Genomic DNA, 26,791 nt, shown 5'->3' on the forward strand with positions numbered 1-26,791 from the left:
ATATTATGGCAAGAACCGCTCAAAGAAAGAAATTACAGTCCATCATTACTTTAAGACATGAAGGTCAGTCAATCCGGGAAAATTTCAAGAACTTTGAAAGTTTCTTCAAGTGCAGTCGCTTAAAACCTGTTGGGGCTAGCCCTGAATACTGCCCCTTCTGGAGGAATTCGGCACCCATATAAAACATGATACATTTTTGTCAAAAGTTGCTAATATATGCAAATAAAAATTATTATCGAATAGGAAACACTCTAAAGCTTCTAAAACCGTTTAAATTTTGTCTCTATGTAAAGCAGAAGTCTCAGGGCATGCATTCTCCCAAAGTCTCTCATGTAATGAAAAAAGTTGCCACCACTTCAACGTCATCGTATACACACTTCCCAAGCAGTTATAACCATGGAAACAGTTTCTACGTCTTCAGCGTGAAGCCTGCTTTCGATGAGGCGTGTAACTGTGAGAATCGCGCGCTCACGAGACGTTCAGCGTGCCCAAACGTCCCGGTGACGCAAAAAAAAAGTTTCACCAATGGGAGCTGGGAAATTTCTCTCTCTTTCCCTCAGGATCGATTGAACAACGTGTGTTTCTCTGTTCACCCTCACGATTGCTGTAGACCTTTATAACATGTTAAGGCTTAATTATAAACATAGTTTGACAAGTTTACTCGAAATATAATGTATACTTTCGACGTTTTGGTGCGCATCCACTTGAAATTTGCATACATTTCGACCGAAAAGTGTCTAGTTTGAGAACGGAAAGACACAGACTTGAAAACTGAACGCTAACTTGGTGAGTATTAACCCTTCCAGGTCTTCTGAAGGAAGAACAGCCACGGTAAGGGAATATTTATGTCTTCATTTTGGGTTTCTGTCGACTCCAAGATAGAGGAGTCAGTATGCTAAATGGGAGCGCCGCCTCCCTATTATAGCCTAGTAAACGCAAAATGTAACGTTAAAAATAATTGTAACATAGCGATTGTATTTAGAAGAAGTTTATCTTGCCATACATATGTAAAACATGCATATTTAGTCAAAGTTTATGATGTGTATTCCTTGTTTGCTGACGTTATCTGCCGGAGCTATTTTATTTCTCCTGACATTGCAGTAGCATTTTTTGAACGATGCATAATTGTAAACAGAGATTTATGGATATATATTGCATATTATTGAAAACAAAATGAATGTACTGTGTAACATGTTATATTACTGTCATCTGATGAAGATTTCAAAAGGTTAGTGAAATGATTTTTCTTTTAATCCTGCGTTTGTTGATTGCATATTTTTTCCTACTTGGCTATGCTAATGAGGTATGTATGCAGTGGTGGTTGGACATAAATATGTGCTATGTTTTCGCCGTAAAACATTTTAGAAATCTGACTTGCTGGGTAGATAAATAACTTCTTTATCTTTCATTTGAGCCATTTTTCAAGCGATTCTGTGGAGGTTAAATATTTTTAGGATTATTTCTTGCGTTCCCTGCGCCACATTACAGCTCAGGGGGGATGGGGGGTGATCCCAAAGGGGATCATGTATCCCCATCAAGTTTTAAACTATCAAGCGCTATGATGTAACTGGCTTTCATGAGGAACGCCATAGGAAAGGAAGACCCAGAGATACCTCTGCTGCGAAGGATACGTTCTTTAGAGTTAACTAGCCCTGACGTCATGTATACAGCAGCTGCTGAAAAATGAGCTCCTGTATATATTGAGATTTAAATGTTTTTTTAGAGTGAAGTACATCGAAAAAATCAAGAGAAAACTGCAAGACTCAATAGAAGACAAAACAAAGAACAAACCAAAAAGACAGGCTTTTGAAGAAGTAACTATTTTTCATAAAATTGTACAGTTATCTTAGCTAGCTGAATTGCTAGCTGAATTGTTTACTTGTTGCTAAGCAGTTGCTAGGGACTCTCCTGGAAGAAGCTAGCTAGCTTACAAAGAATAACAACAAAAAATATCTAGTTAACAGAAGAAAGGAAGACAAAATAAGGACAGAAGAAAAAGGAAAAGAAAAAGGACAACAAAGTGAAACCTCTAAAGAAACAAGAGACCATAATACAAGAAACAGCACTATAGAGAGATAGAACAACAACAACGCAGCCACTGCCAGCTAGCCTACTTCAGCAGTACTGTATCATTTGAATTATTTTAGTCAATAAGATTCCTGCTACGTAAGCTTAACTTTCTGAACATTCGAGACGTGTAGTCCACTTGTCATTCCAATCTCCTTTGCATTAGCGTAGCCTCTTCTGTAGCCTGTCAACTATGTGTCTGTCTATCCCTGTTCTCTCCTCTCTGCACAGACCATACAAACGCTCCACACCACGTGGCCGCGGCCATTCTAATCTGGTGGTCCCAGCGCGCACGACCCACGTGGAGTTCCAGGTCTCCGGTAGCCTCTGGAACTGCCGATCTGCGGCCAACAAGGCAGAGTTCATCTCAGCCTATGCCTCCCTCCAGTCCTCGACTTTTTGGCACTGACGGAAACATGGATCACCACAGATAACACTGCTACTCCTACTGCTCTCTCTTCGTCCGCCCACGTGTTCTCGCACACCCGAGAGCTTCTGGTCAGCGGGGTGGTGGCACCGGGATCCTCATCTCTCCCAAGTGGTCATTCTCTCTTTCTCCCCTTACCCATCTGTCTATCGCCTCCTTTGAATTCCATGCTGTCACAGTTACCAGCCCTTTCAAGCTTAACATCCTTATCATTTATCGCCCTCCAGGTTCCCTCGGAGAGTTCACCAATGAGCTTGATGCCTTGATAAGCTCCTTTCCTGAGGACGGCTCACCTCTCACAGTTCTGGGCGACTTTAACCTCCCCACGTCTACCTTTGACTCATTCCTCTCTGCCTCCTTCTTTCCACTCCTCTCCTCTTTTGACCTCACCCTCTCACCTTCCCCCTCTACTCACAAGGCAGGCAATACGCTCGACCTCATCTTTACTAGATGCTGTTCTTCCACTAACCTCACTGCAACTCCCCTCCAAGTCTCCGACCACTACCTTGTATCCTTTTCCCTCTTGCTCTCATCCAACACTTCCCACACTGCCCCTACTCGGATGGTATCGCGCCGTCCCAATCTTCGCTCTCTCTCCCCCGCTACTCTCTCCTCTTCCATCCTATCATCTCTTCCCTCTGCTCAAACCTTCTCCAACCTATCTCCTGATTCTGCCTCCTCAACCCTCCTCTCTCCCTTTCTGCATCCCTTGATTCTCTATGTCCCCTATCCTCCAGGCCGGCTCGGTCCTCCCCTCCTGCTCCGTGGCTCGACGACTCATTGAGAGCTCACAGAACAGGGCTCCGGGCAGCCGAGCGGAAATGGAGGAAAACTCGCCTCCCTGCGGACCTGGCATCCTTTCACTCCCTCCTCTCTACATTTTCCTCTTCTGTCTCTGCTGCTAAAGCCACTTTCTACCACTCTAAAGTCCAAGCATCTGCCTCTAACCCTAGGATGCTCTTTGCCACCTTCTCCTCCCTCCTGAATCCTCCTCCCCCCTCCTCCCTCTCTGCAGATGACTTCGTCAACCATTTTGAAAAGAAGGTCGACGACATCCGATCCTCGTTTGCTAAGTCAAACGACACCGCTGGTTCTGCTCACACTGCCCTACCCTGTGCTCTGACCTCTTTCTCCCCTCTCTCTCCAGATGAAATCTCGCGTCTTGTGACGGCCGGCCGCCCAACAACCTGCCCGCTTGACCCTATTCCCTCCTCTCTTCTCCAGACCATTTCCGGAGACCTTCTCCCTTACCTCACCTCGCTCATCAACTCATCCCTGACCGCTGGCTACGTCCCTTCTGTCTTCAAGAGAGCGAGAGTTGCACCCCTTCTGAAAAAACCTACACTCGATCCCTCCGATGTCAACAACTACAGACCAGTATCCCTTCTTTCTTTTCTCTCCAAAACTCTTGAACGTGCCGTCCTTGGCCAGCTCTCCGCTATCTCTCTCAGAATGACCTTCTTGATCCAAATCAGTCAGGTTTCAAGACTAGTCATTCAACTGAGACTGCTCTTCTCTGTATCACGGAGGCCCTCCGCACTGCTAAAGCTAACTCTCTCTCCTCTGCTCTCATCCTTCTAGACCTATCGGCTGCCTTCGATACTGTGAACCATCAGATCCTCCTCTCCACCCTCTCCGAGTTGGGCATCTCCGGCGCGGCCCACGCTTGGATTGCGTCCTACCTGACAGGTCGCTCCTACCAGGTGGCGTGGCGAGAATTTGTCTCCTCACCACGCGCTCTCACCACTGGCGTCCCCCAGGGCTCTGTTCTAGGCCCTCTCCTATTCTCGCTATACACCAAGTCACTTGGCTCTGTCATAACCTCACATGGTCTCTCCTATCATTGCTATGCAGACGACACACAATTAATCTTCTCCTTTCCCCCTTCTGATGACCAGGTGGCGAATCGCATCTCTGCATGTCTGGCAAACATATCAGTGTGGACCACCTCAAGCTGAACCTCGGCAAGACGGAGCTGCTCTTCCTCCCGGGGAAGGACTGCCCGTTCCATGATCTCGCCATCACGGTTGACAACTCCATTGTGTCCTCCTCCCAGAGCGCTAAGAACCTTGGCGTGATCCTGGACAACACCCTGTCGTTCTCAACTAACATCAAGGCGGTGGCCCGTTCTTGTAGGTTCATGCTCTACAACATCCGCAGAGTACGACCCTGCCTCACACAGGAAGCAGCGCAGGTCCTAATCCAGGCACTTGTCATCTCCCGTCTGGATTAATGCAACTCGCTGTTGGCTGGGCTCCCTGCCTGTGCCATTAAACCCCTACAACTCATCCAGAACGCCGCAGCCCGTCTGGTGTTCAACCTTCCCAAGTTCTCTCACGTCACCCCGCTCCTCCGCTCTCTCCACTGGCTTCCAGTTGAAGCTCGCATCCGCTACAAGACCATGGTGCTTGCCTACGGAGCTGTGAGGGGAACGGCACCTCAGTACCTCCAGGCTCTGATCAGGCCCTACACCCAAACAAGGGCACTGCGTTCATCCACCTCTGGCCTGCTCGCCTCCCTACCACTGAAGAAGTACAGTTCCCGCGCAGCCCAGTCAAAACTGTTCGCTGCTCTGGCCCCCCAATGGTGGAACAAACTCCCTCACGACGCCAGGACAGCGGAGTCAATCACCACCTTCCGGAGACACCTGAAACCCCACCTCTTTCAGGAATACCTAGGATAGGATAAAGTAATCCTTCTCACCCCCTCCCCCCTTAAAAGATTTAGATGCACTATTGTAAAGTGGCTGTTCCACTGGATGTCTTAAGGTGAACGCACCAATTTGTAAGTCGCTCTGGATAAGAGCGTCTGCTAAATGACTTAAATGTAAATGTTAACTGCACCTCATATTGCAGCCCAAATAAATGCTTCAGAGAGCTCAAGTAACAGACACATCTCATCGTCAACTGTTCAGAGGGGACTGCGTGAATCAGGCCTTCATGGTCAAATTTCTGCAAAGAAACCACTACTAAAGGACACCAATAATAAGAAGAGACTTGGTTGGGCCAAGAAACACAGGCAATGGACATTAGACCGGTGGAAATCTGTCCTTTGGTCTGATGAGTCCAAATTTGAGATTTTTGGTTCCAACCGCCGAGTCTTTGTGAGACACAGAGTAGGTGAATGGATGTGTGGTTCCCACAATGAAGCATGGAGGAGGAGGTGTGTTGGTGTGGGGGTGCTTTGCTGGTGACACTGTCTGTGATTTATTTAGAATTCAAGGCACTCTTAACCAGTATGGCTACCACAGCATTCTGCAGCAATATGCCATCACATCTGGTTTGCGCTTAGTAGGACAATCATTTATTTTTCTACAGGAAAATGACCCAAAACACACCTCCAGGCTGTGTAAGGGCTATACCAAGGAGGGTGATGGAGTGCTGCATCTGTATGTATCTACATTGAGTGTACAAAACATTAGGAACACCTTCCTCATATTGCGTTGCACCCTCTTTTGACCTCAGAACAGCCTCAATTCATCTGGGCATGGACTCTACATGGATTTTGCATTGTAGATTTGTGGTAGTAGGGTAATGGCCTGAGGGCACACACTTAATGTGTTGTGAAAAGTTTCATGAAATGTGATGTCATATTTTGTATTTTATATAACTGCCTTGCTGGACCCCTGTAACATTGCCTTGGGATCCATAATGTGGATCCATAATAAATACAAGGTGTCGAAAGCATTCCATAGGGATGCTGGCTAATGTTGAATGCTTCCCACAGTTGTCAAGTTGGCTTGATGTCCTTTGGGTGGTGGACCATTCTTGATACACAAGGGAAACTGTTGCTAGCATGAAAAACCCAGCAGCGTTGCAGATCTTGACACTCTCAAACTGATGTGCCTGGCACCTTCCATCATACCCCATTCAAATGCACTTATTTTGTCTGGCCCATTCAGCCTCTGAATAGCACACATACACAATCCATGTCTCAATGTTCTCAAGGCTTCAAAACCATTCTTTAACCTGTCTCTTCCCCTTCATCTACACTGATTGAGGTGACATCAATAAGGGATCATAGCTTACACATGGATTCACCTGGTCCGTCTGTCATGTTCCTAATATTTTATACACTCAGTGTAATTCACATCCCAAATGGTAGAATGAAGTCAAAATAAGGAATACAGCTCTAAGGTTACCTTCTCCCCAAGCTGCCTCCACTACTGTTCTCTCTCTCTCTCCTCTCACTCCCCTCTCTTTTGTCTCTCTCTGTCCTCTCCACTCATCATAGGTTGATAAGATTATCCTCCTGGTCGAGGCTGGTTTATACTTCCAACCTGTAATGGGCTCCCATAACACTAATGAAAACTGCTTTGTCACACTGCCCTCGCCACTGCTGGCTGATATGACCAAACTGTTGTGTGCACCCTCGTCACTGATCATTGTTAGAGTAGAATAGACCTACAGTAACTGTATACTGTTATCTCTGCTCATGGCTCTGCCAACAGCCATAAAGTATCTATGGGCAACCTATCTATGACTTATTTTAAATGACGTTATAGTGAATGTAGATACAAACTCATCGGAATCCTGAACTGTTAATTTGATCACCGATATTGGATGTGATTCCTATTTGCTAGCCGGGATGATTGATACTGGTAAATTGATAACGGTAAGAGTGTTGAAAAACAGCTTCTATCTCGAGGCCATCAGACTGTTAAATAGCCATCATTAGCACATTAGAGGCTGCTGCCTATATACATAGACCTGAAATCAGTGGCCACTTTAATAAATGGAACACTAGTCACTTTAATAGTGTTTACATATCTTGCATTACTCATCTCATATGTATATGCTGTATTCTATACTATGCTACATTATCTTAGTCTATGCCACTCTGACATTACTCATCCATATATTCTTAATTCCATTCCTTTACTTAGATTTGTGTGTATTTGGTATGTGTTGTGAAATTGTTAGATATTACTTGTTAGATATTACTGAACTGTCGGAGCTAGAAACACAATTTCGCTACACCTGCAATAACATCTGCTAAACACGTGTATGTGACCAATAACGTTTGATTTGATTTGAGTCTAATGCCATGAACATCAATTATGCCATGCCCAATGCCATCAGAGTGCTGATGCTAATGCTGTGAGAGGACAGTGGACTTGGCCGCTCATATAATATATTTAAAAGAGTCAGTGGCTATGATTCCTATTCGCTGGCGGTGCAAACCTCCTTGGTAGTAGTGGTAAATTGATGGGTTGTCAGAGTTGTGTGTATAGGTGGCAGGGAAGTCAGGCGCAGGAGAGTCAAACAGAGTGTAAATGGAGTCTTTTAATATAAGTCCACTTAACATGCTCCAAATACGTACATATGTTACGCCCCTGAAAACAGGGGAGAAATAATCACGAGAGTGATACGGTGTTGTATTCTCAAATCAACATTTAGTTCAATGAGAAAAGACCGCGAATTTCCCCAGGAATATGGGTGGAGACCAGAGCAATCGATCTCCGGCTCATAGATTAAGAGCATTTCGTAGATCACAGATTAACACTTTTAGGCACCACAAAATAAAGTAATCAATATAACGTTTACACATTACTCTCACAATTCGTACCCTTTGACAGATTTGAACTTTAACACAATTATATGAATGTTATCAATCTCTATCAACTAATACTGAATGCATATTTTTAACCTTAGATGTTTTAAGATCCCCACATACTATGAACTTACTCATACTTTTTAATGTATAACAGGCTATGAATATTTCCTTTAACCTGTCACACTCTCCCCGACAAAATAAATGTTGTCCCAACATTACCAACATTTTCTTCTTCAACAGTCCGTATGCACTGGACCTAGAAAATCCTCTTCTGTAAGGTAGTACTTGAGCAGAGGTCAAGGGTCACAGTTCAAATATAACTAACAAGTTATATTCACAGTCCATATCTGTTGACCAGCTATATAACATAAGCAGTATTTTCTCATACTATTGATCAACAGTCCATCAATTTTAATGATATATATGCATAGTCTGCAAATTGTCTCTTTTAACAGTCTGTGAAATCAGACAGTAGTCCATGGTCAAACATGTCAACTCTGTAGCCTCATGTTTGCTGAAGCCCATACATGTAAGGTGGCTGAAAGTAACATTGCTGTAGTGATGGCAGCCATGGAACCAGTCCTGGTGCAGAGTAGACAGGGAACAACTTTGGCTGTGGCTGTATACTGTAGCAGGAAGGGATACCAAGCTGATCATAGGTGATACGTCTTGGAGGGTGTCTCTCTCTTTGTGGCAGCTGGTAGGCTGATTCCTCAGGTTCAGCAGCATCAGTATATGAAGGAAAGGCACTTGGTGGACGATCATCAGGCAAATTTTCAGCAGGCAGGTCTTTAACTGTTGTTGTCTCCTCCAGCCGCTTTTCAACAAGAGGCTGTGCTGGTAGCGTATCAGGGACTGGCACTGCAACTGTCCGTTTCACTGTTGGGGGCCTGTGTTCCCACTCTCTCGCTGGTTCAGCATTCCTCTCCTCAGGTACTGTAGGAGATGTGGGAACCTGTAGCGGCTCATGATGAAGGTCATATTCATCCCCACTGTCTTCATCAGAATCTAGAGTCTGTGATGCAGGCTGGTGTCTCCTCGTTTTCTGACTTTTGTCCACTTTGGTCATTTCTGGTTGTGTCTCAAAAGGTAAGTGGTCACAGGACATGAGCAGATTTCTGTGCAGGACCCTGGAGCGTCCCCTACCCTTTTCTGGTCTCAATTCATAAATCGGCAGGTCTGAACCCATTTGTCTCACCACTGTGTGAATTGTATCTTCCCAATAGTTACGGAGTTTTCCTGGTCCTCCTCTTGGTGTCAGGTTTTTAATCAGAACTCGCTCGCCAGGCTGTAGCACTGAACTCCTAACTTTAGTGTCATAGTACTTCTTACTTCTTTCAGCGGCTTTCTGAGCATTTTCATTTGCAATGGCGTATGCTTCTTCCATCCCTCGTTTCCAGTTCTCCACGTATTCTCGCTGGTTACTGGAACCTGCCTCTGTGCACAATCCAAAGAGCATATCAACTGGAAGCCTGGGTGATCTCCCAAACAGAAGATAAAATGGTGAATAGCCAGTCACTTCGCAACGGGTGCAGTTATAGGCATAAACCAGTTTGTTCAGAGACTCCTTCCAATTTGACTTTTGTGTCTCAGTTAGTGTCTTTAACATTTGCAACAATGTTCTGTTCATGCGTTCCGCTTGACCGTTTCCCATCGGGTGATAGGGTGTTGTCCTGGACCCCGCCATGCCACTGAGTTTCTTTAACTGATGGAACAACTGATTTTCAAATTCTCCCCCTTGGTCATGGTGGATGCGGGACGGGAACCCAAACTTCAGGGCAAAATCATTGAAGATGAGATTTGCAGCAGTTTTACCTGACTTTGATGTGGTGGCGTAGGCTTGAGTGAAACGTGTAAAATGATCAACAATCACGAGGATGTACTCATATCCCCCTTTGCATCTGTCGAGATGAAGGAAGTCTATACATACCAGTTCAAATGGCTGTGTTGTCACAATGTTTGTCAGAGGAGCTCTTGTTGCATGGGCTGGCCTTTTCTGCTTGACACAGCTACAAGTTTTAGTCACATAGTGCTCGATGTCAGATTGCATATATGGCCAGAAGAAGCGGTCACGTACTAGTGATACAGTGCGGTCAGTACCTTGGTGTCCCATGTTATTGTGCAACTCTTCCATCACTTTACCTTTGTACTGCTCTGGTAGAACTAACTGCTTGCGGGCTGTAGTGATTCTGTACAAAATGCCATCACTGTCTATTGTCAATTTGTCCCATTCTCTGAATAGGCATTTTGTCTTTGGACTGAATTTCTTTTGCTCTTTAACTGGCGGTTTGGAACCCGACAGTTTGAAATTGAGCACAGGACGGATGACCGGATCAGATTCTTGTGCTTCTCTTATCCCATCTTTTGGGATCGAGCTGGTTGTTGCAGTGGTTGTCTCACCTTCAGCTGATACTGACATAGATGCAGCTGAAAATGACCAAGGTACAACAGCCTCTTTCTGTACCTCAACTGCTTGTATCGTGGCGGCGATGGTGTCTGGTGGAAGCTCCTCAGAACATTCTCTCATCAGTGACTCTACATCCAGTGGCATCCTTGACAAAGCATCTGCATCACCGTTCTCTCTGCCTGGCCTGTACTTTATTGTAAAGTGGAAATCAGCCAATTCTGCAACCCACCTGGAAGTGGTTGCGTTCAGTTTTGCAGTAGACAGAATGTAGCAGAGCGGGTTGTTATCGCTGTATACAGTGAAGGTCGGAGCATAGTACAAATAGTCATGGAACTTATCAGTGATTGCCCATTTTAGAGCTAGAAATTCTAGCTTGCTCGAGTGGTAGTGATAGTTCTTCTCAGCTGCTGTTAAAGTTCGAGAGCCATAAGCAATGACCCTAAGCTTCCCCTCTTGCTTTTGATAAAGAACTGCTCCCAAGCCTTGGTGTGACGCATCAGTGTGTACAACAAATGGCTGAGTGAAATCAGGGAAACCTAAAACTGGTGGGTGAAGCAAACACTCAATCAGCTGTTCAAGTGCCTGTTGATGCTGGTCAGTCCACAGGATTGGCTTGTTTGAGGGCACCACATGACTTACTTTCTTTGTTTTTGTTTCCCGTGGGTGGTCAGGTAATTTCTCTGAATCTGCTTTCAGGAGGTCATACAGGCAGCTGGCACTCCTAGAAAAGTCTTTGATGTACTGTCTGTAGTAAGTGAGTAAACCAAGCATTTTTCTGAGCTGGCCCACTGTCTCTGGTCTGATTTCTTTCAATGCTCTTACTGCTTCAAAATCGTCTGGGTCAACTCGGCTGCCCTCTGCAGACACTATTCTGCCCAAATAACGGACCTGGGGTTTAAAGAGATCACACTTACTTGGTTTGAGTTTAATGCCATACTCTCTGAGACGCTGCAAAACTTTTCGCACATCATTCACATGGCTGTTGAATGTTTTACTGAAAACTAGCGTGTCGTCCAGATAAGGAATGCAGATGTTATCCCGGAGCCCTTCCAAACACTCCTCCATACACAGCTGAAAAGCTGCAGGAGCGTTCATGAGGCCGAATGGCATACGTATCCACTCATAGAGTCCCCACGGTGTCACAAATGCTGTCAGTGGTCTGCTTTCTTCAGAGATGAACCCCTGGTGATACGCTTTCCCCTGATCTAAGAGGGAGAACCAGGAATTACCACCTAAACTGTCCATGATGTCTTGGACCCGAGGGATGGGCTGGCGGTCGGGATGTGTCTTTCTGTTCAGGTCTCTGTAATCTATACACAACCGGAGGGTCCCGTCCTTCTTACGAACGCACACGACAGGTGAGGAATATGAAGAGTTTGACTTCCTAACCCAGCCCTGGACTATGAGGTCATAAATGTAACCCTTCATCTCCTGATACAGTGGCCTGGGCACTGACATGTATGTGCGCTTTACTGGTTCAGAGTCCTTTAGAGAAATAGTCATTTTCAATCGTTCAATGCAGCCAATGTCATTGTCTGATCTGGAGTGACACTCTTCTCTAAGCATTTGCCTAACAACCTCTCTCTGTTCTTCGGTTAGGTGAGTTAAATCTACTGGTGGATCCCACTGTTCAGTAGCAGTACATGGGGTTCGAACGCTGGTGTGATTCACTGTGGCTGAGGTGACAGTTTTTTCAAAGACTTGGGGAGGTAACACAGTCATAATGGTTTGTACTGTACCGATTATTGTGCGTCCTAGCAGGGCAATGTCGTGGTCAGTGGGGTTAGAGACATCAAGCAGGATAACTGGAAAAACACCTTTACTGACTCTGACTAGTGTGTCAAAGAACTCAAGGTCATCTGGCCACTGCGGGTTCAGGTCTGGCTGGAAAAGCATTGTCATGTCATCTTTGAAAGGCTGGGAAGCTACACGGCACTCAATCTGAATGCTACTGTGTTTTGGTACAGGAACCTTCTCTTTCTTGGTTTTCACTGCATATTCATCTGTCTGTTCTGCGCTAACAGCCTGTATAAAAGCTCTCACCTTGTTTCTTTTGAGGCTTGGGAAAGCTGTTTTTACTGTACTGTATCGTTTAGTCTTTTCGGTCATTGTCAGGATGTGCTCGATAACATTGAAACCTATGATGGGATGAGATAGGTGACAGCCTTTCATTACCAGCACTGGGATGATCAGTTCCTTTGTTTGGTCAGTTTCAGAGGCTAGACGAAAAGTTGTTTCAATCCATCCCAGGTACGGCATTTCAGTCCCATTTGCTGCAGTCAACCTTAGATCATCAGGTGAGTCCAGGATTTCTGAAACATCTCTCAGCCTTGCGTTTGGGAGAGATTCCTCTTTCCATCGTTCATCAATGACCGATACCTGAGAGCCAGTGTCCCATAAAGCTTGGAGGTGGTGGCGATTCAGGTGACACTCAATAAGGCACTGTCTGCCGACTAGCGAGGTGACCTTACGGGGGTGGCAACCTTGAGCTAGGGATGGTAAGGAGTGGGCATTTTCCTCTGTGCAGGAAAACCTTTCACTGGTAGAGTCACTTTTCAGGTGAGTGCATTTTTCCTTATGTTTAGTCCAATGTTGGTTTTGACATACTTTGGAACAGTACAGTGTCTCTTTACATGATGAACATTGTTTCAGGTTCTCAAATGAATCTTCTCTGGCACAATTTGCACATTTCTGGGACTTTTTGGTAGCTACGGTTAACACTCGTCCCTCAGCGGTAACCCGTTTCCGTTTAAAGGGGCCTCCCTTGATGGTCCGGCCCCCCCTGTATTTTACATCCAGCTTGAAAATGTTCTCCACTCCCACATCGGAAGCAGTGTGTGCAGCGTGCATCTGTTCTGGCCTGCTGGCAGACAAAACACCTCCTTGGAGCTTGAGCAGAGTGGTTGGTATACCGGTTAGGTGCATATTGATGCTGTGCAGGGTCAAGTGCTTGGGACCGACTATAGTTGCTGTAATACTGCTGCTGGGAAACAGGTGGCTGGGGGTCCCTATCTGGCCTCCTAACTGGGGGTGGGGCATAGGCACAAGGCTGTGACTGAAACATAGGCTGCTGTAATGTCTCCTTAATCTGAGCAATCTCTGCACTGAGACCTTTTAGAGAAGCTACACCTGTCTTAAGTTCAGCTAACTCTGTTAACAGTTCTGCGGGTATCGTAGCTTTGGCTTCCTTCACAGGACACTTTGCAGATGGCATATCCTCTAACTGGACTACACTTACAGTTGTAGCAGGCTGTGGGGCATTAAACCGCTTTTTGTTTCGTCTTTCTCTCTCATTAGCACAAGCAATGTTAAGCTTCTCTAGCAAAACCTCATCTGATGTTTCGCTCTCTAGCAGGAGAGGCTGCATGTCTATCCTGATACTGTCACTCTGGAGACCCGTAAGGACTGTGTGAAAACACACGCTCTGGACTAGAGCAGGGTCATACTTAAGCCCTGATTCTGACTCCTGGGATGCAAACAGTACTTTTTGCCTCAAATCTAAAACGCATCAGGAAGCTTTGAGGGGTCTCCTTGCTATGCTGTGCTTCTGAAGCTAGCTGTTTGTAAAGCTCTGTTGCACTCTTCTCTTGGAAGTGGGAACGCAGGATACATCTAAGTGTGGGAAGAGTTAGCTGGGGTTTACCTTCCAAGTAGCTGCGTAGCTGTGAGCCTGGAGAAATAGCCCTGACTACTGCGTCTACTATTTCTACCTCAGGATATCCTCTGTTAAGTCCATTTTCAATCTGATGGGCAAGGCTGGAAAAAATCAGTTTTTCTTTTTGGCCCGGTTCACCTATCTGACCAGAAATTTTAAACTCTTTGCGCCAGTATGAGCTGGGCTGTGCATTGGGTGAGAGCGGCACGCTCCCCTGAAGATTGGCATGGTGTTGGGGCTGACGCAGAGAATCACTGACTTTGGCTGCAGTAATCTGCTCAGTTCCCGCCCCTTGTTGTGGGGTTACAGTTCTCAGTTCCTCTATTCTGTGATGTGTTCCGGCTGGTTCAATATCATGGTCAACTTGCCCTGTTTTGTTATCTCTGCCACTGATCATCTCTGTCATTTCGTCTCTAAGTAGCAACAATTTCGACATGCCGCCATCTTCTAACTCTGTGACTTCCTCTCTTTCAAGGAACATCATAATGCGAGTCATTAATGCTATGCGGGATTTGTCTTTAACATCTCTTCTCTGTTCGCCTGATATTTCAAGGAAATCACATATCTCTAGTAATTTGTCTTTAGTCAGGGTGTGTAATTCTCCTACTACCTCTTCCTGTAGTTCTTCCAAGGCGCTTGTCATGTTGACAGAACAGGAGGAACTTTTACTGTGCAGGAGTTGACTCTGAATTAGATAGTTCTTACTGTCTCTGATGGTCGATCAATGGCCTCAGTTGACACGTACTTAACCACTAACTTCCAACTTCCCCCAAACAGCAACACTTTCCTCACTGCAGCCTGCCTGAGTTGTTATGTGGAGATTTAGCTGGCTCGGAATTCAGCGACCAGGATGTGGAAACTGGACATCTGAGCAGCTATCTCAGCGGAGCCTCCAAAAATGTTACGCCCCTGAAAACAGGGGAGAAATAATCACGAGAGTGATACGGTGTTGTATTCTCAAATCAACATTTAGTTCAATGAGAAAAGACCCCGAATTTCCCCAGGAATATGGGTGGAGACCAGAGCAATCGATCTCCGGCTCATAGATTAAGAGCATTTCGTAGATCACAGATTAACACTTTTAGGCACCACAAAATAAAGTAATCAATATAACGTTTACACATTACTCTCACAATTCGTACCCTTTGACAGATTTGTACTTTAACACAATTATATGAATGTTATCAATCTCTATCAACTAATACTGAATGCACATTTTTAACCTTAGATGTTTTAAGATCCTCACATACTATGAACTTACTAATACTTTTTAATGTATAACAGGCTATGAATATTTCCTTTAACCTGTCACACATACATAAACGAACATGGGTACGAGGACCCATCACGCACCTATACAACATAAAACAATCTCTGACAAAGACATGAGGGGAAACAGAGGATTAAATATGGGATTGAAAACAGGTGTGTGGGAAGACAAGACAAAACCAATGGAAAATGAAAAATGGATCAATGATGGCTAGAAGGCCGGTGACGTCGACCGCCGAGCACCGCCCGAACAAGGAGAGGCAACGACTTTGGCAGAAGTCGTGACATGGGTGGAGAGGACGGTTCAAATTCAGGTCCAGACAAGAGTCCCTATGTCAGAGGAATTACATAGGAATCAACTATAAAGTGCCAAATGATGTCAGAGTTCTGATGCTAGTGCTGTAAGGTTCAGTGGAATGACGGTCGACTAGGATGCTCAGGTCCCTAGTGATTGCCCCCTCAGGTCATCACAGTGATGAATCATTCTAACAGAGCTTTGTCACGTTGACATTTGTGTCCTACTGCAGCTTTTACGTGTGTGTGTTTATCAAGTTATACTGTAGAGTTTATACATCTTTGATGCATCCAGTAAAAAGAACATCTGATGCTAAACGGCTGCATACCAAATGGCATGTGTGGGGCCCGGTGTGTGTGTGCATGTGTTGAGTGTGCGTATATACGTGTGAGTGTGATTTAATGCTTCCACATTGCTTCTGTCACAGGCCACACACATACCTCTCCTGACTCATCACTTCTCCTTTTCGTGTAGAGGTCAAGTGACCTTACTGACGTCCGTCTGTCTGACGCCCAGTGACCACAAGTGCCACTGTAAAACAGGAACTAATCTAAAAGACGTCAGGGATCAACCACTATTCATAAAGAACAAGTGAGATCATACCAATAAAATGTCTCATACACTTCCTAAAGGCATCATAGCTACATTGAACATGTTCAGAATAGAAAATGGGAGAAAAGAAAGATCCCAGTGAGCATTATTGTTTCCTCTCAGTCAATTCACTCATTGTAAGGGTTATGTCATCAGCCTTCCCCAGGGAGCAGCAATTATTTCAGGGGCACAATGACTTCACTTTGAGCTCAGAGATAAAGAGGGAATCCACTATACATCATAAACCCCTCTTTTAGGAATGGGTATACGCTTGTGGATTGACTCACGTTTACAGGGGCTTCCGAGTGGTGCAGGGGTCTAAAGGCTCTGCATCTCAGTGCTAGAGGCGTCACCACAGACCCTGGTTAAATTCCAGGCTGTATCACAACCGGCTGTGATTGGGAGTCCCATAGGGCGGTGCACAATTGGCCCAGTGTCGTCCTGGTTAGGGTTTGACCGAGGTAGGCCATCATTGTAAATAAGAATTTGTTATGAATTAACTGTCTTGCCTAGTTAAATAAAGGTTCAATAAAAAAACAGCCAAAGGTCTTGGTTGACTTGATGGCTGTCATAGAAACAAAAGGACAGAGGCCAAAGCTTCTCACAATAATATCTGACGGTGACCGCTCTGGCCGTAAGTTGGCCGTTCTGCCAAATGGGAGACGTCCACTTTACAGACCGAGATAAACAGTTACCAATTAAGCTATGGTCACACACACAGAAACAAATACTGTATTCAAACAGTTGATGTATACAGTATAACGAGGGGAACAAAAAGGCATTTTTGGCTCCTGATTATGTGATCTTTTTTGTCTGAACGCTGACATGGTTCCTCTTATTTATAAGACGGATTTAAACATTCTAAAATATAGCAATGTCATTGAAAAAGCGCGTTTGATATTTGTGTGATATTTAGCTACACATTTGTAAACTAATTCACAGACACTTACACGCTCACTCAAATATGCACGTGAATGTCCTCGTTCACCACAATGTATTTGCAACGCGAGATTGTTGTGCTTTGGCGCTTGAATACCAAGATACTGACAAGTGTTGATCACTTTTCAACTTTTCACCTGAGCGTCCCTGTTGCTTGAAAGGTCAGCAGACATGGTAACAACTCCAGTTGACACACAAAAAGGTCATCAGTTAATGAGAAGTTTGATTCTAATTGGTCAACCTTCCCCAATAGTGGCAGTTGGAAAGGTCAGTGATTGGTTAAGAGGAGAAGTATAACACAAAGAGAATGAAACCCCCTGTAACTGTGGCAGGCTGGGATGCAGGGCAGAATATTGTTCGGCGAGAGACCCTTTGGATACCCTCTAGTGTCACATAGTGCAGGGGTCAAAGACCAAACATTGTCCTAACCCTCTATCAACCCCCCAGCTCACATTTCTGGCAGGGCTCTGAGATCAAGGCCGATGGTTTAAAGGAAGAGAATATCAACTTCATGAGGACTGATATGGGTGATAAATGACTGGAGAGGGCAACAAGCTCTGTTTTCCTCCATGCTCCCAGTCACGGGATTGAGAACCATTATGACCACCTTTTAATGATCGCATTATTAGGGGTCAGCAGGATGGCCTCTGAGACCCGAGGGGTTGGAGATTTTAGATTGCTGATTTGTACATAAATACTAACACAACCTAACTTTCAAACACATACACACTATAGCTCATGAATTTATGTTGACATAATAGAGAATGTGTGCACAAACACCATTACGAATTATCTTTACGATGTCTCACACTTGACTCTCCTAAAGCCTAAAGTTCAAGGCCAGGCATGACCAGAACATGACCTGGGCAGTGTTGAAAGTCAGAACTAGCAGAAATGCTGAAAATGCTCAGGCAGGATCAGGAGAGCCTGTCCGAAGTAAGCACATTAACACCTATGATATGCACCACCATCTATACTATAGCAGACATAATGTGGCTCAAAGGTTAGACATAAGAGGGGTCAAGGACCCTCAAGCCAGGATAAGAGCCTTAAGAGTCTTTCAAAATCAGGGAAGCTCACAGTCTGATCCACTGGTCCTAAGGCTGCACGATAGGGCCATAAAATCTAATTGCCATTTTTGTACCAAATTCTGCCAATGTGATTTTACTTGTGATTATAGATAAAAACTGTTGGAATCATAGAAATAGAATGATCATTCTAATTTCATAGTTGGAATACAGTGGGCACTTGGAATGCAGTTTTGTTCGTCATGCCAAACAAAACTGCATTCCAAGTGCTCACAGTATTCAAACTACTGTATTATGTAAGAAACAAAGTGGAAAGCTGCGTCGTTCTTGTTTGGAAAAATCTGTTCAGCATCGTTCACAGCCTCTTAATCTTTAGCCCCGCTCATCTTTTTAAGGTGTGATCCGAATGTACTAACAACAGCAGTCAAGCACCCAAGCTAAATTGCTAGCTACTTCCAGACATCTATGTGAGAGAGAACAGCTCACTGAACATTACTCACCCTAGCAGAGCTGGTTAGGCTCCAGAGCGTTGATGACTGTGCAGTCAGACTGTCCATTCGTTACTGACACCGGCCATATTCAACAGGTGACAAGCATTCATACATTCAGAAGTTATTCTATGCTCTCTGGCAGAGATCACAACTTATTTATCTCATGATCACAACATAACAAAAGTTGTTTTGTCGAGATCACAAGATATCAAAAGTACCACTTATCATCCATTAATTTGTTCAGATGCACAATAACCACTTCATCAAGGAGCCCTGTGGCTGCGTTGATTGCAATGCGGGGCATTTAAGCCCTGAATGATACCTGACAGCCTGTTCACCCACTCTGTAAATGTAAATATTATCCATAAAACATGAAGTGTCTTTTACAATTATACACATATCAGTTATGCAAGATAACAACCAGAATAGATAACAAAAAAACGACCTAGCTAACTAGCTAGCTAGCTCGCTCACAAGACTAGCCAAGCTAGCTACGTTGATGCTCGCATGCGATTGGCTGTGGTCTTGTCAGGCATCTTTCAAGGCTTAAATGTGTCACGTCTGCTCCCGCTCCCCCCGGTGCTTGAGGGCGCCAGGCTGCCCTGCATCACGCACTCCTTCCATCCATTAAGCACACCTGCCTTCCCTCGTCACGCGCATCAGTGATATTGGACTCAACTGGACCCACTCATCATCTGTTTATTTCCTCCCCTATATTTGTCAGTTCCCTTGCTCTGTTCCCCGCTGCTGCATTGATTGTCTTTTGTTTGTGTTACCTGTTTTCTGACGCTGTTCCTGTCTCGTTCCATGTCCGTTCTACATTAAATGTTTTATGCCCCGTACCTGCTTCATCTCTCCAGTGTCAACTCATGTGACAGAATGCAGCAGAAGCCATCACACAAAGCATCGGGTAGTACTGGCGTTCCGGTTGGTATGGTGGCATCGGCTCTGGGTTGCCAACGATGGAACCGGGGTGCCTAGCCAGCTCGTCGGGCTTCCACGCCCTAGCTGGCTCGAGAGGTTTCCTTGCATCGGTTGGCTCGATGGCTTCCCATCCCACGTCACACTCCACCAGATCTTCGGACTCCCTCTCTGCAGCGGGATCGACAGGCGTCTTGCCTCAGTCGGATCGTCGGGCATCCATGCCTCAGCCAGCTTGCCAGGCTCTCACGCTCCTGCCGGTTCGTTGGGCTTCCACACCCCAACCGGCTTGCCCAGTGCCCATGTCTCGGCCGGTTTGCCCAGGTGGGACGCTGGGTGAAGCCCCTAGAGGGGTGGTACTGTCATGTCTGCTCCCGCTCTCCCCCCCGGCACTGTATCTAGTTTTGTCCCGTGAAATAAATATTGTGGATCTAAATGTTTTTCTTCATAATCCTGGACTTTCGGGACACCATTTTATTATGTTTGCAATCACAACAATTAATCTGCTCAGACCACAACCAAGGATGATCATAAGCTGTGTTATAATTCTTTAACAACCCAAAGATTCCTAGATGCCCTTCCAGACTACCGCCACCTACCCAAGGACGTCGGAGTAAAAATCAGTTAACCACCTATCCGAGGATCTAAATTTAACCTTGCGTAATACCCTAGATCAGGGCTTCCCAACCATCTTCCTGGAGATCTACTGTCCTGTAGGTTTTCAGTCCAACCCTAATTTAGCATAAATTCTGATTCAGCTAGTTAAGGTCTTGTTGAGCAGCTAATTAGTAGAACTTGGTGTGTTAAACTAGGGTTGGACTGAAACCCACAAGACGGTAGATCTCCAGGAAGAGGGTTGGGCAGTCCTGTCCTAGATGCAGTCGCACCTCGAAAAACAAAAAACCTTTGTCACAAGAAAGTAGCTCCCTGGAACACAGAAAATACCCGAGCCCTGAAGCAAGCTTCCAGGAAATTGAAAGGAAATGTCACTCCACCAAACTGGAAGTCTTCCGACTAGCTTGGAAAGACAGTACCGTGCAATATCGAAGAGCCCTCACTGCTGCTAATTTAGCCTACTTTTCCAACCTAATTGAGGAGAATTAAAACAATCCCACATTTATTTTGATACTGTTGCAAAGCCAACTAAAAAGCAGCATTCCCCAAGTGGGTATGGCCTAATGATTATTAGAAAGCAAATTACGGACTCCTCCTTTAATCTGGGTATTTCTTCAATACTCAGTTGTCCTGAGTTTGCACAGAACTGCCACAAGCTAGGATCAATGGAGACACTCAAGTTTAAAAAAAAAATCCTGTATCTCTTGACACATTCATGAAAATAGTCATGCCTATTAAACCTTCCAGCTGCCTACTGGACCCTATTCCAATTAAACTACTAAAATAGCTACTTCCTGTGTTTGGCACTCCTATGTTGAACATAATATATGGCTCCCTATCCTCTGGATGTGGACCAAACTCACTAAAAGTGTCAGTAATAAAGCCTCTCCTGAAAAAGCCAAACCTTGACCCAGAATTATTTAACTATTGGCCTATGATGAATCTCCCATTCCTCTTATTTTTTTCAGAAAAAGATGTTGCACAGCAACTCACTGCCTTCCTGAAGACAAATAATGTATACAAAACGCTCAAGTCTGGTTTTAGACCACATCATAGTACTAAGACTGCACTCGGGAAGGTGGTAAATTACATTTTAATGATGTCAGACCAAGGCTCTGCATCTGTCCTCGTGGTACTAGACCGTAGTGCCGCTTTTGATACCATCGATCACCACATTCTTTTGGATAGATTGAAAACCCTAACTGATCTACAATAACAAGTTCTTGCCTGGTTTAGATCTTATCTATCAGAAAGATATCAGTTCGTCTCTGTAGATGGTTGGTCCTCTGACAAATCAATGGTAAGTTTGTGTCCCTCAAGGTTCTGTTTTTGGACTACCTTTTTTTCACTATATATTCTAACTCTTGGGGATGTCACTTTCACTGCTATGTGGACGACACACAGCTGTACAATTCGATGAAACATGGTGAAGCCCGAAAATTGCCTATCCTGGAAGCCTGTGTTTCAGACATCAGGAAGAGATGAAAGTTCTAGGTCCCAAGAAACAAAGAGATCTGCTGCTTGATCTGACAATTCATCTTGAGGGTTGTACAGTCGTCTCAAATAAAACTGTGAAGGACCTCATGTTACTCTGGACTCTGATCTAACATATCAAGAATATTTCAAGGGCAGCTTTTTTTCATCTTTGTAACGTTGCAAAAAATCTAAAACTGTCCCAAAATGATGCAGAAAAACTAATCCATGCTTTGTCACTTTTTAAATTAGACTACTATAAGGCTCTACTCTCTGGCTACCCAGATAAAGCACCAAATAAACTTCAGTTAGTGCTAAATACGGCTGCTAGAATCTTGACTAGAACCTCAAAAATGTATCACATTGCTCCAGTACTAGCCTCTGGCTGGCTTCATGTTAAGGCTCGGGCTGAATTGAAGGTTTTACTGCTAACCTACAAAGTATTACATGGACTTGCTCATAACTATCTCTCAGATTTGATCCTGCTGGTGGGGCAAAAAAGTATTTAGTCAGCCACCAATTGTGCAAGTTCTCCCACTTAAAAAGATGAGAGAGGCTTGTAATTTTTTATCTTAGGTACACTTCAACTATGACAGACAAAATGAGAAAAAAAAACCCAGAAAATCACATTGTAGGATTTTTAATGAATTTATTTGCAAATTATGGTGGAAAATAAGTATTTGGTCAATAACAAAGTTTATCTCAATACTTTGTTATATACCCTTTGTTGGCAATGACAGAGGTCAAACGTTTTCTGTAAGTCTTCACACGGTTTTCACACACTGTTGCTGGTATTTTGGCCCATTCCTCCATGCAGATCTCCTCTAGAGCAGTGATGTTTTGGGGCTGTTGCTGGGCAACACGGACTTTCAACTCTCAAAGAAAATTACAGGCCTCTCTCATCTTTTTAAGTGGGAGAACTTGCACAATTGGTGGCTGAATAAATACTTTTTTGCCCCACTGTGCCTACATGTACACTACGGTCACAAGATGCAGGCCTCCTTATTGCCCCTAGAATTTTTAAGCAAACAGCTGAATACAGGGTTTTCTCCTATAGAGCAGACTTTTTCTTGAATGGTCTGCCTATCCATGTGAGAGTCTAATTGAGTATAGTCTGGCCCAGGGGTGCGAAAGTGAGCGGCAAGGCACAGGAGTGACGAAACGCCCCTGCTGTCTCTGCCTGGCCGGCTCCCCTCTCTCCACTGGGATTCTCTGCCTCTGACCTTATTACGGGGGCTGAGTCACTGGCTTACTGGTGCTCTTCCATGACGTCCCTAGGAGGGTTGTGTCATGTCATGCCTGGCTTTTTCCAATATACTTGACTTGAGTGGGTTGAGTCACTGGCGTGATCTTCCTGTTCGGTTTTGCACACCCTTGGGTTTGTGTGGTGGAGGAGATCTTCATGGGCAATACTTAGCCTTGTCTCAGGGTAGTAAGTTGGTGGTCTGTTGATATCCCTCTAGTTGTGTGGGGCCTGTGCTTTGGGAAAGTATGTGGGGTTACAGTATATCCAATTCTCCTGTCTTATCTGGCATCCTGTGTGAAATTACTGTAAGTAGTATGTGCCAAGAGCATTAGTGCCAGTGAGGTCGGGCACTGATTTTGGGCGATTAGGTCTGGCCTGCAGTCGGCGTTCCAATTCATCAGAGGGCTCTGTGCAGGCCAGTCAAGTTCCTCCACACCGATCATGACAAACCAGTTCTGTATGGACCTCGCTTTGTTCACGGGGGGCATTGTCATGCTGTAACAGGAAAGGGCCTTCCCCAAACTGTTGCCACAGAGTTGGAAGCACAGAATCATCTAGAATGTCATTGTATGCTGTAGCGTTAATATTTCCTTTCACCACGATAAACAGCCCCAGACCATTATTCCTCCCCCACCAAACTTTACAGTTGGCACTATGCCTTGGCGCAGGTAGCGTTCTCCTGGGATCCGCCAAACCCAGATTAGTCAGATCTTTGTTCGTCTGCTCGGACATGGAAACCCATCTCATGAAGCTGCTGACGAACAGTTATTTTGCTGACATTGCTTCCAGAGTCAGTTTGGAAGTTTGGAACTGGGTGTTGCAACCGAGGACAGACTATTATTACGCACTATGCGCTTTAGCACTCAGTGATCCTGTTCTGTGAGCTTGTGTGGCCAACAACTTCGCAGCTGAACTGTTGTTGCTCCTAGATGTTCCCACGTCACAATAACAGCACTTACAGTTCTAGCAGGGCAGAAATTTGATGAACTGACTTGTTGGAAAGGTGGCATCCTGTAACGGTGCCACATTGAAAGTCACTGAGCTCTTCAGTAATCATATTCTACTGCAAATATTTGTCTATGGAGATTACATGGCTGTGTGCTCGATTTTATACACCTGTCAGCAACAGGTGTGGCTGAAATAGCCAAATCCATTCATTTGAAGGGATGTCCACATACTTTCATATATACAGTGTATATACAGTGCATTCGGAAAGTATTCAGACCCCTTGACTTTTTCAACATTTTGTTATGTTACAGCCTTATTCTAAAATGTATTAAATTGTTTTTTTCTCACCCCATCAATCTACACACAATACCCAGTGGTCTAAAGTACATAAGTAAAAAAAATACTTAAGTTGTTTTTCGGAGAATGTATACTTTACTATTTATATTTTTGACTACTTTTACTTCACAACATTCCTAAAGATAGTTATGTACTTTTTACTCCATACATTTCCCTGACACCCAAAAGTACTAGTTACAATTTGAATGCTTAGCAGTAAAGGAAAAAGTTCAAATTCACACACTTATCAATAGAACGTCCCTGGTCATCCCTACTGCCTGGTGGACTCACTAAACATGAATGCTTCCTTTGTAAATTATGTCTGAGTGTTGGAGTGTGCCCATAGCTGTCAAAAAAAGTAATAACAGAACAGCGCAAACTGGCTCTAACCAGAATAGAAAGAGGAGTGGGAGGCCCCGGTGCACAACTGAGCAAGAGGACAAGTACGTTGGAGTGTCTACTTTGAGAAATTGGAGACCTCACAAGTCCTCAACTGGCAGCTTCATCTCAATGTCAACAGTGAAGAGGCAACTCCGGGATGCTGGCCTTCTAGGCAGAGTTCCTCTGTCCAGTGTCTGTTCTTTTGCCCATCTTAATATTTTCTTCTTATTGACCAGTCTGAGACATGGCTTTTTCTTTGCAAGGCCACGATCCCGGAGTAATACACAGCATTGTACGAGATTTTCAGTTTCTTGGCAGTTTATCACATGGAATAGCCTTCATTTCTCAGAACAAGAATTGACTGATGAGTTTCAGAAGAAAGTTCTTTGTTTCTGGCCATTTTGAGCATGTAATCGAACCTACAAATGCTGATGCTCCAGATACTCAACTAGTCTAAAGAAGGCCATTGCTTCTTTAATCAGAACAACAGTTTTAAGCTGAGCTAACATAATTGCAAAAGGGGTTTCTAATGATCAATTAGCCTTTTAAAATGATAAACTTGGATTAGCTAACACAACGTGCCATTGGAAAACAGGAGTGATGGTTGCTGATAATGGGCCTGTGTACGCCTATGTAGATATTCCATAAAACAAATTGGCCGTTTCCAGCTACAATAGTCATTTACAACATGAACAATGTCTACACTGTATTTCTGATCATTTTGACGTTATTTTAATGGACAGAAAAATGTGCTTTTCTTTCAAAACAAGGACAATTCTAAGTGACCCCAAACTTTTGAACAGTAGTGTATATATATTTGTATTTCATTATACATTTGCAAACATTTTGAAAAACCTATTTTTGCTTAGTCATTATGGGGTACTGTGTGTAGATTGATGTGGAAAAAGTTAAGGGTCGGAATATTTTCCAAATGCACTGAAGATAAAGATTTCCCCTGATATTGACTATTTTCGCCCAGTGCACGTTCTCCAATAGAACGGAGGGTAGAGGCAGTTTATCCACTCTACAGTGTAGTCTCGTCAGGTATGCCGCACGCCAACCTCGAAAAAGGAAGAGGCGGCGTTATAGAGGGGAATTTGGGCCTGGTCCAGGATGAGGAGTGTGTCCTTCACCGCCGACTCATTGAAGTACAAATCCCCATCCAAATCAAGGTTAGTGATCACTGTTCTGATGTCCAGAAGCTCTTTTCGGTCATATGAAATTATGCCGGAAACATTATGTAGAAGAAAAGTTAAGACCAGCGCAAAATAACCACACAAAATAGCACAATTGGTCAGCCCCATTCTAGATACCATCTTGCAGAAGGGCAGCGTCTAACTAGATCTGTGAGAAGGTGGTGTCTTAGCCATAACTGAAACTCCAAACCCACCTACAATTCAACCCGAGTCAACTTCTGCCTCTATACAAGTCATTTACTTTACATTTAGAGCTAGATTCAATCGGTAGCGTGGAAGATCTGCGTTGCAGCCCGATTGACATTTAAAGGCACCTTTACCGCAGAGACTGCATTCACGATAAACTCTGCATATGTTGGCTCAATCGGAAATTACTTTTAAATGTCAACTGCGCTTACAACACAGATCTTCCGACCCTACGGATTGAATCGAACCCTTAGTTTAGTATTTACTTTATCTATGTTACATATTTTGGGAAAACTGTACATTAAACCTTTATTTCAAACTATGTCTATCTAGTGTTTCACTTAACGTGTGGAATCTGACTGTAGAATGTAATGAATGAATGAGGTAGTCAGACCTTTATTCTATTCTCTGTCTAAACACCTTCACTGGCAAACAAGAGGCCTCTACTAACCCCTTTTTAATGTTAGAAATGAATATATTTGGAAATGTTGTATTTTCCTCATGAACCAAAAAGTTAACACAAACTCAGATGTTTACCATGATTTGAACCTGAGTCACACTGAGGATGAGGTTGAATCATGAGATCATGAGACGGAGCAGATGACACAACAAGATGTCTTGACTTGCAGGTGGTTATGTTATGTATGTCCCACATGATTTTAGACAAATGGGGGGAAAAAATGGGTGAAAACTTTGACAAGTTCAGAAATGTCAAATCATTTTCCGATCATTCAGTTTTCCATTCATGTTTGCCGTTTCTCTCC

Source organism: Oncorhynchus nerka, linkage group LG14, assembly GCF_034236695.1.
Source record: "Oncorhynchus nerka isolate Pitt River linkage group LG14, Oner_Uvic_2.0, whole genome shotgun sequence".
NCBI classification, from domain to species: domain Eukaryota; kingdom Metazoa; phylum Chordata; class Actinopteri; order Salmoniformes; family Salmonidae; genus Oncorhynchus; species Oncorhynchus nerka.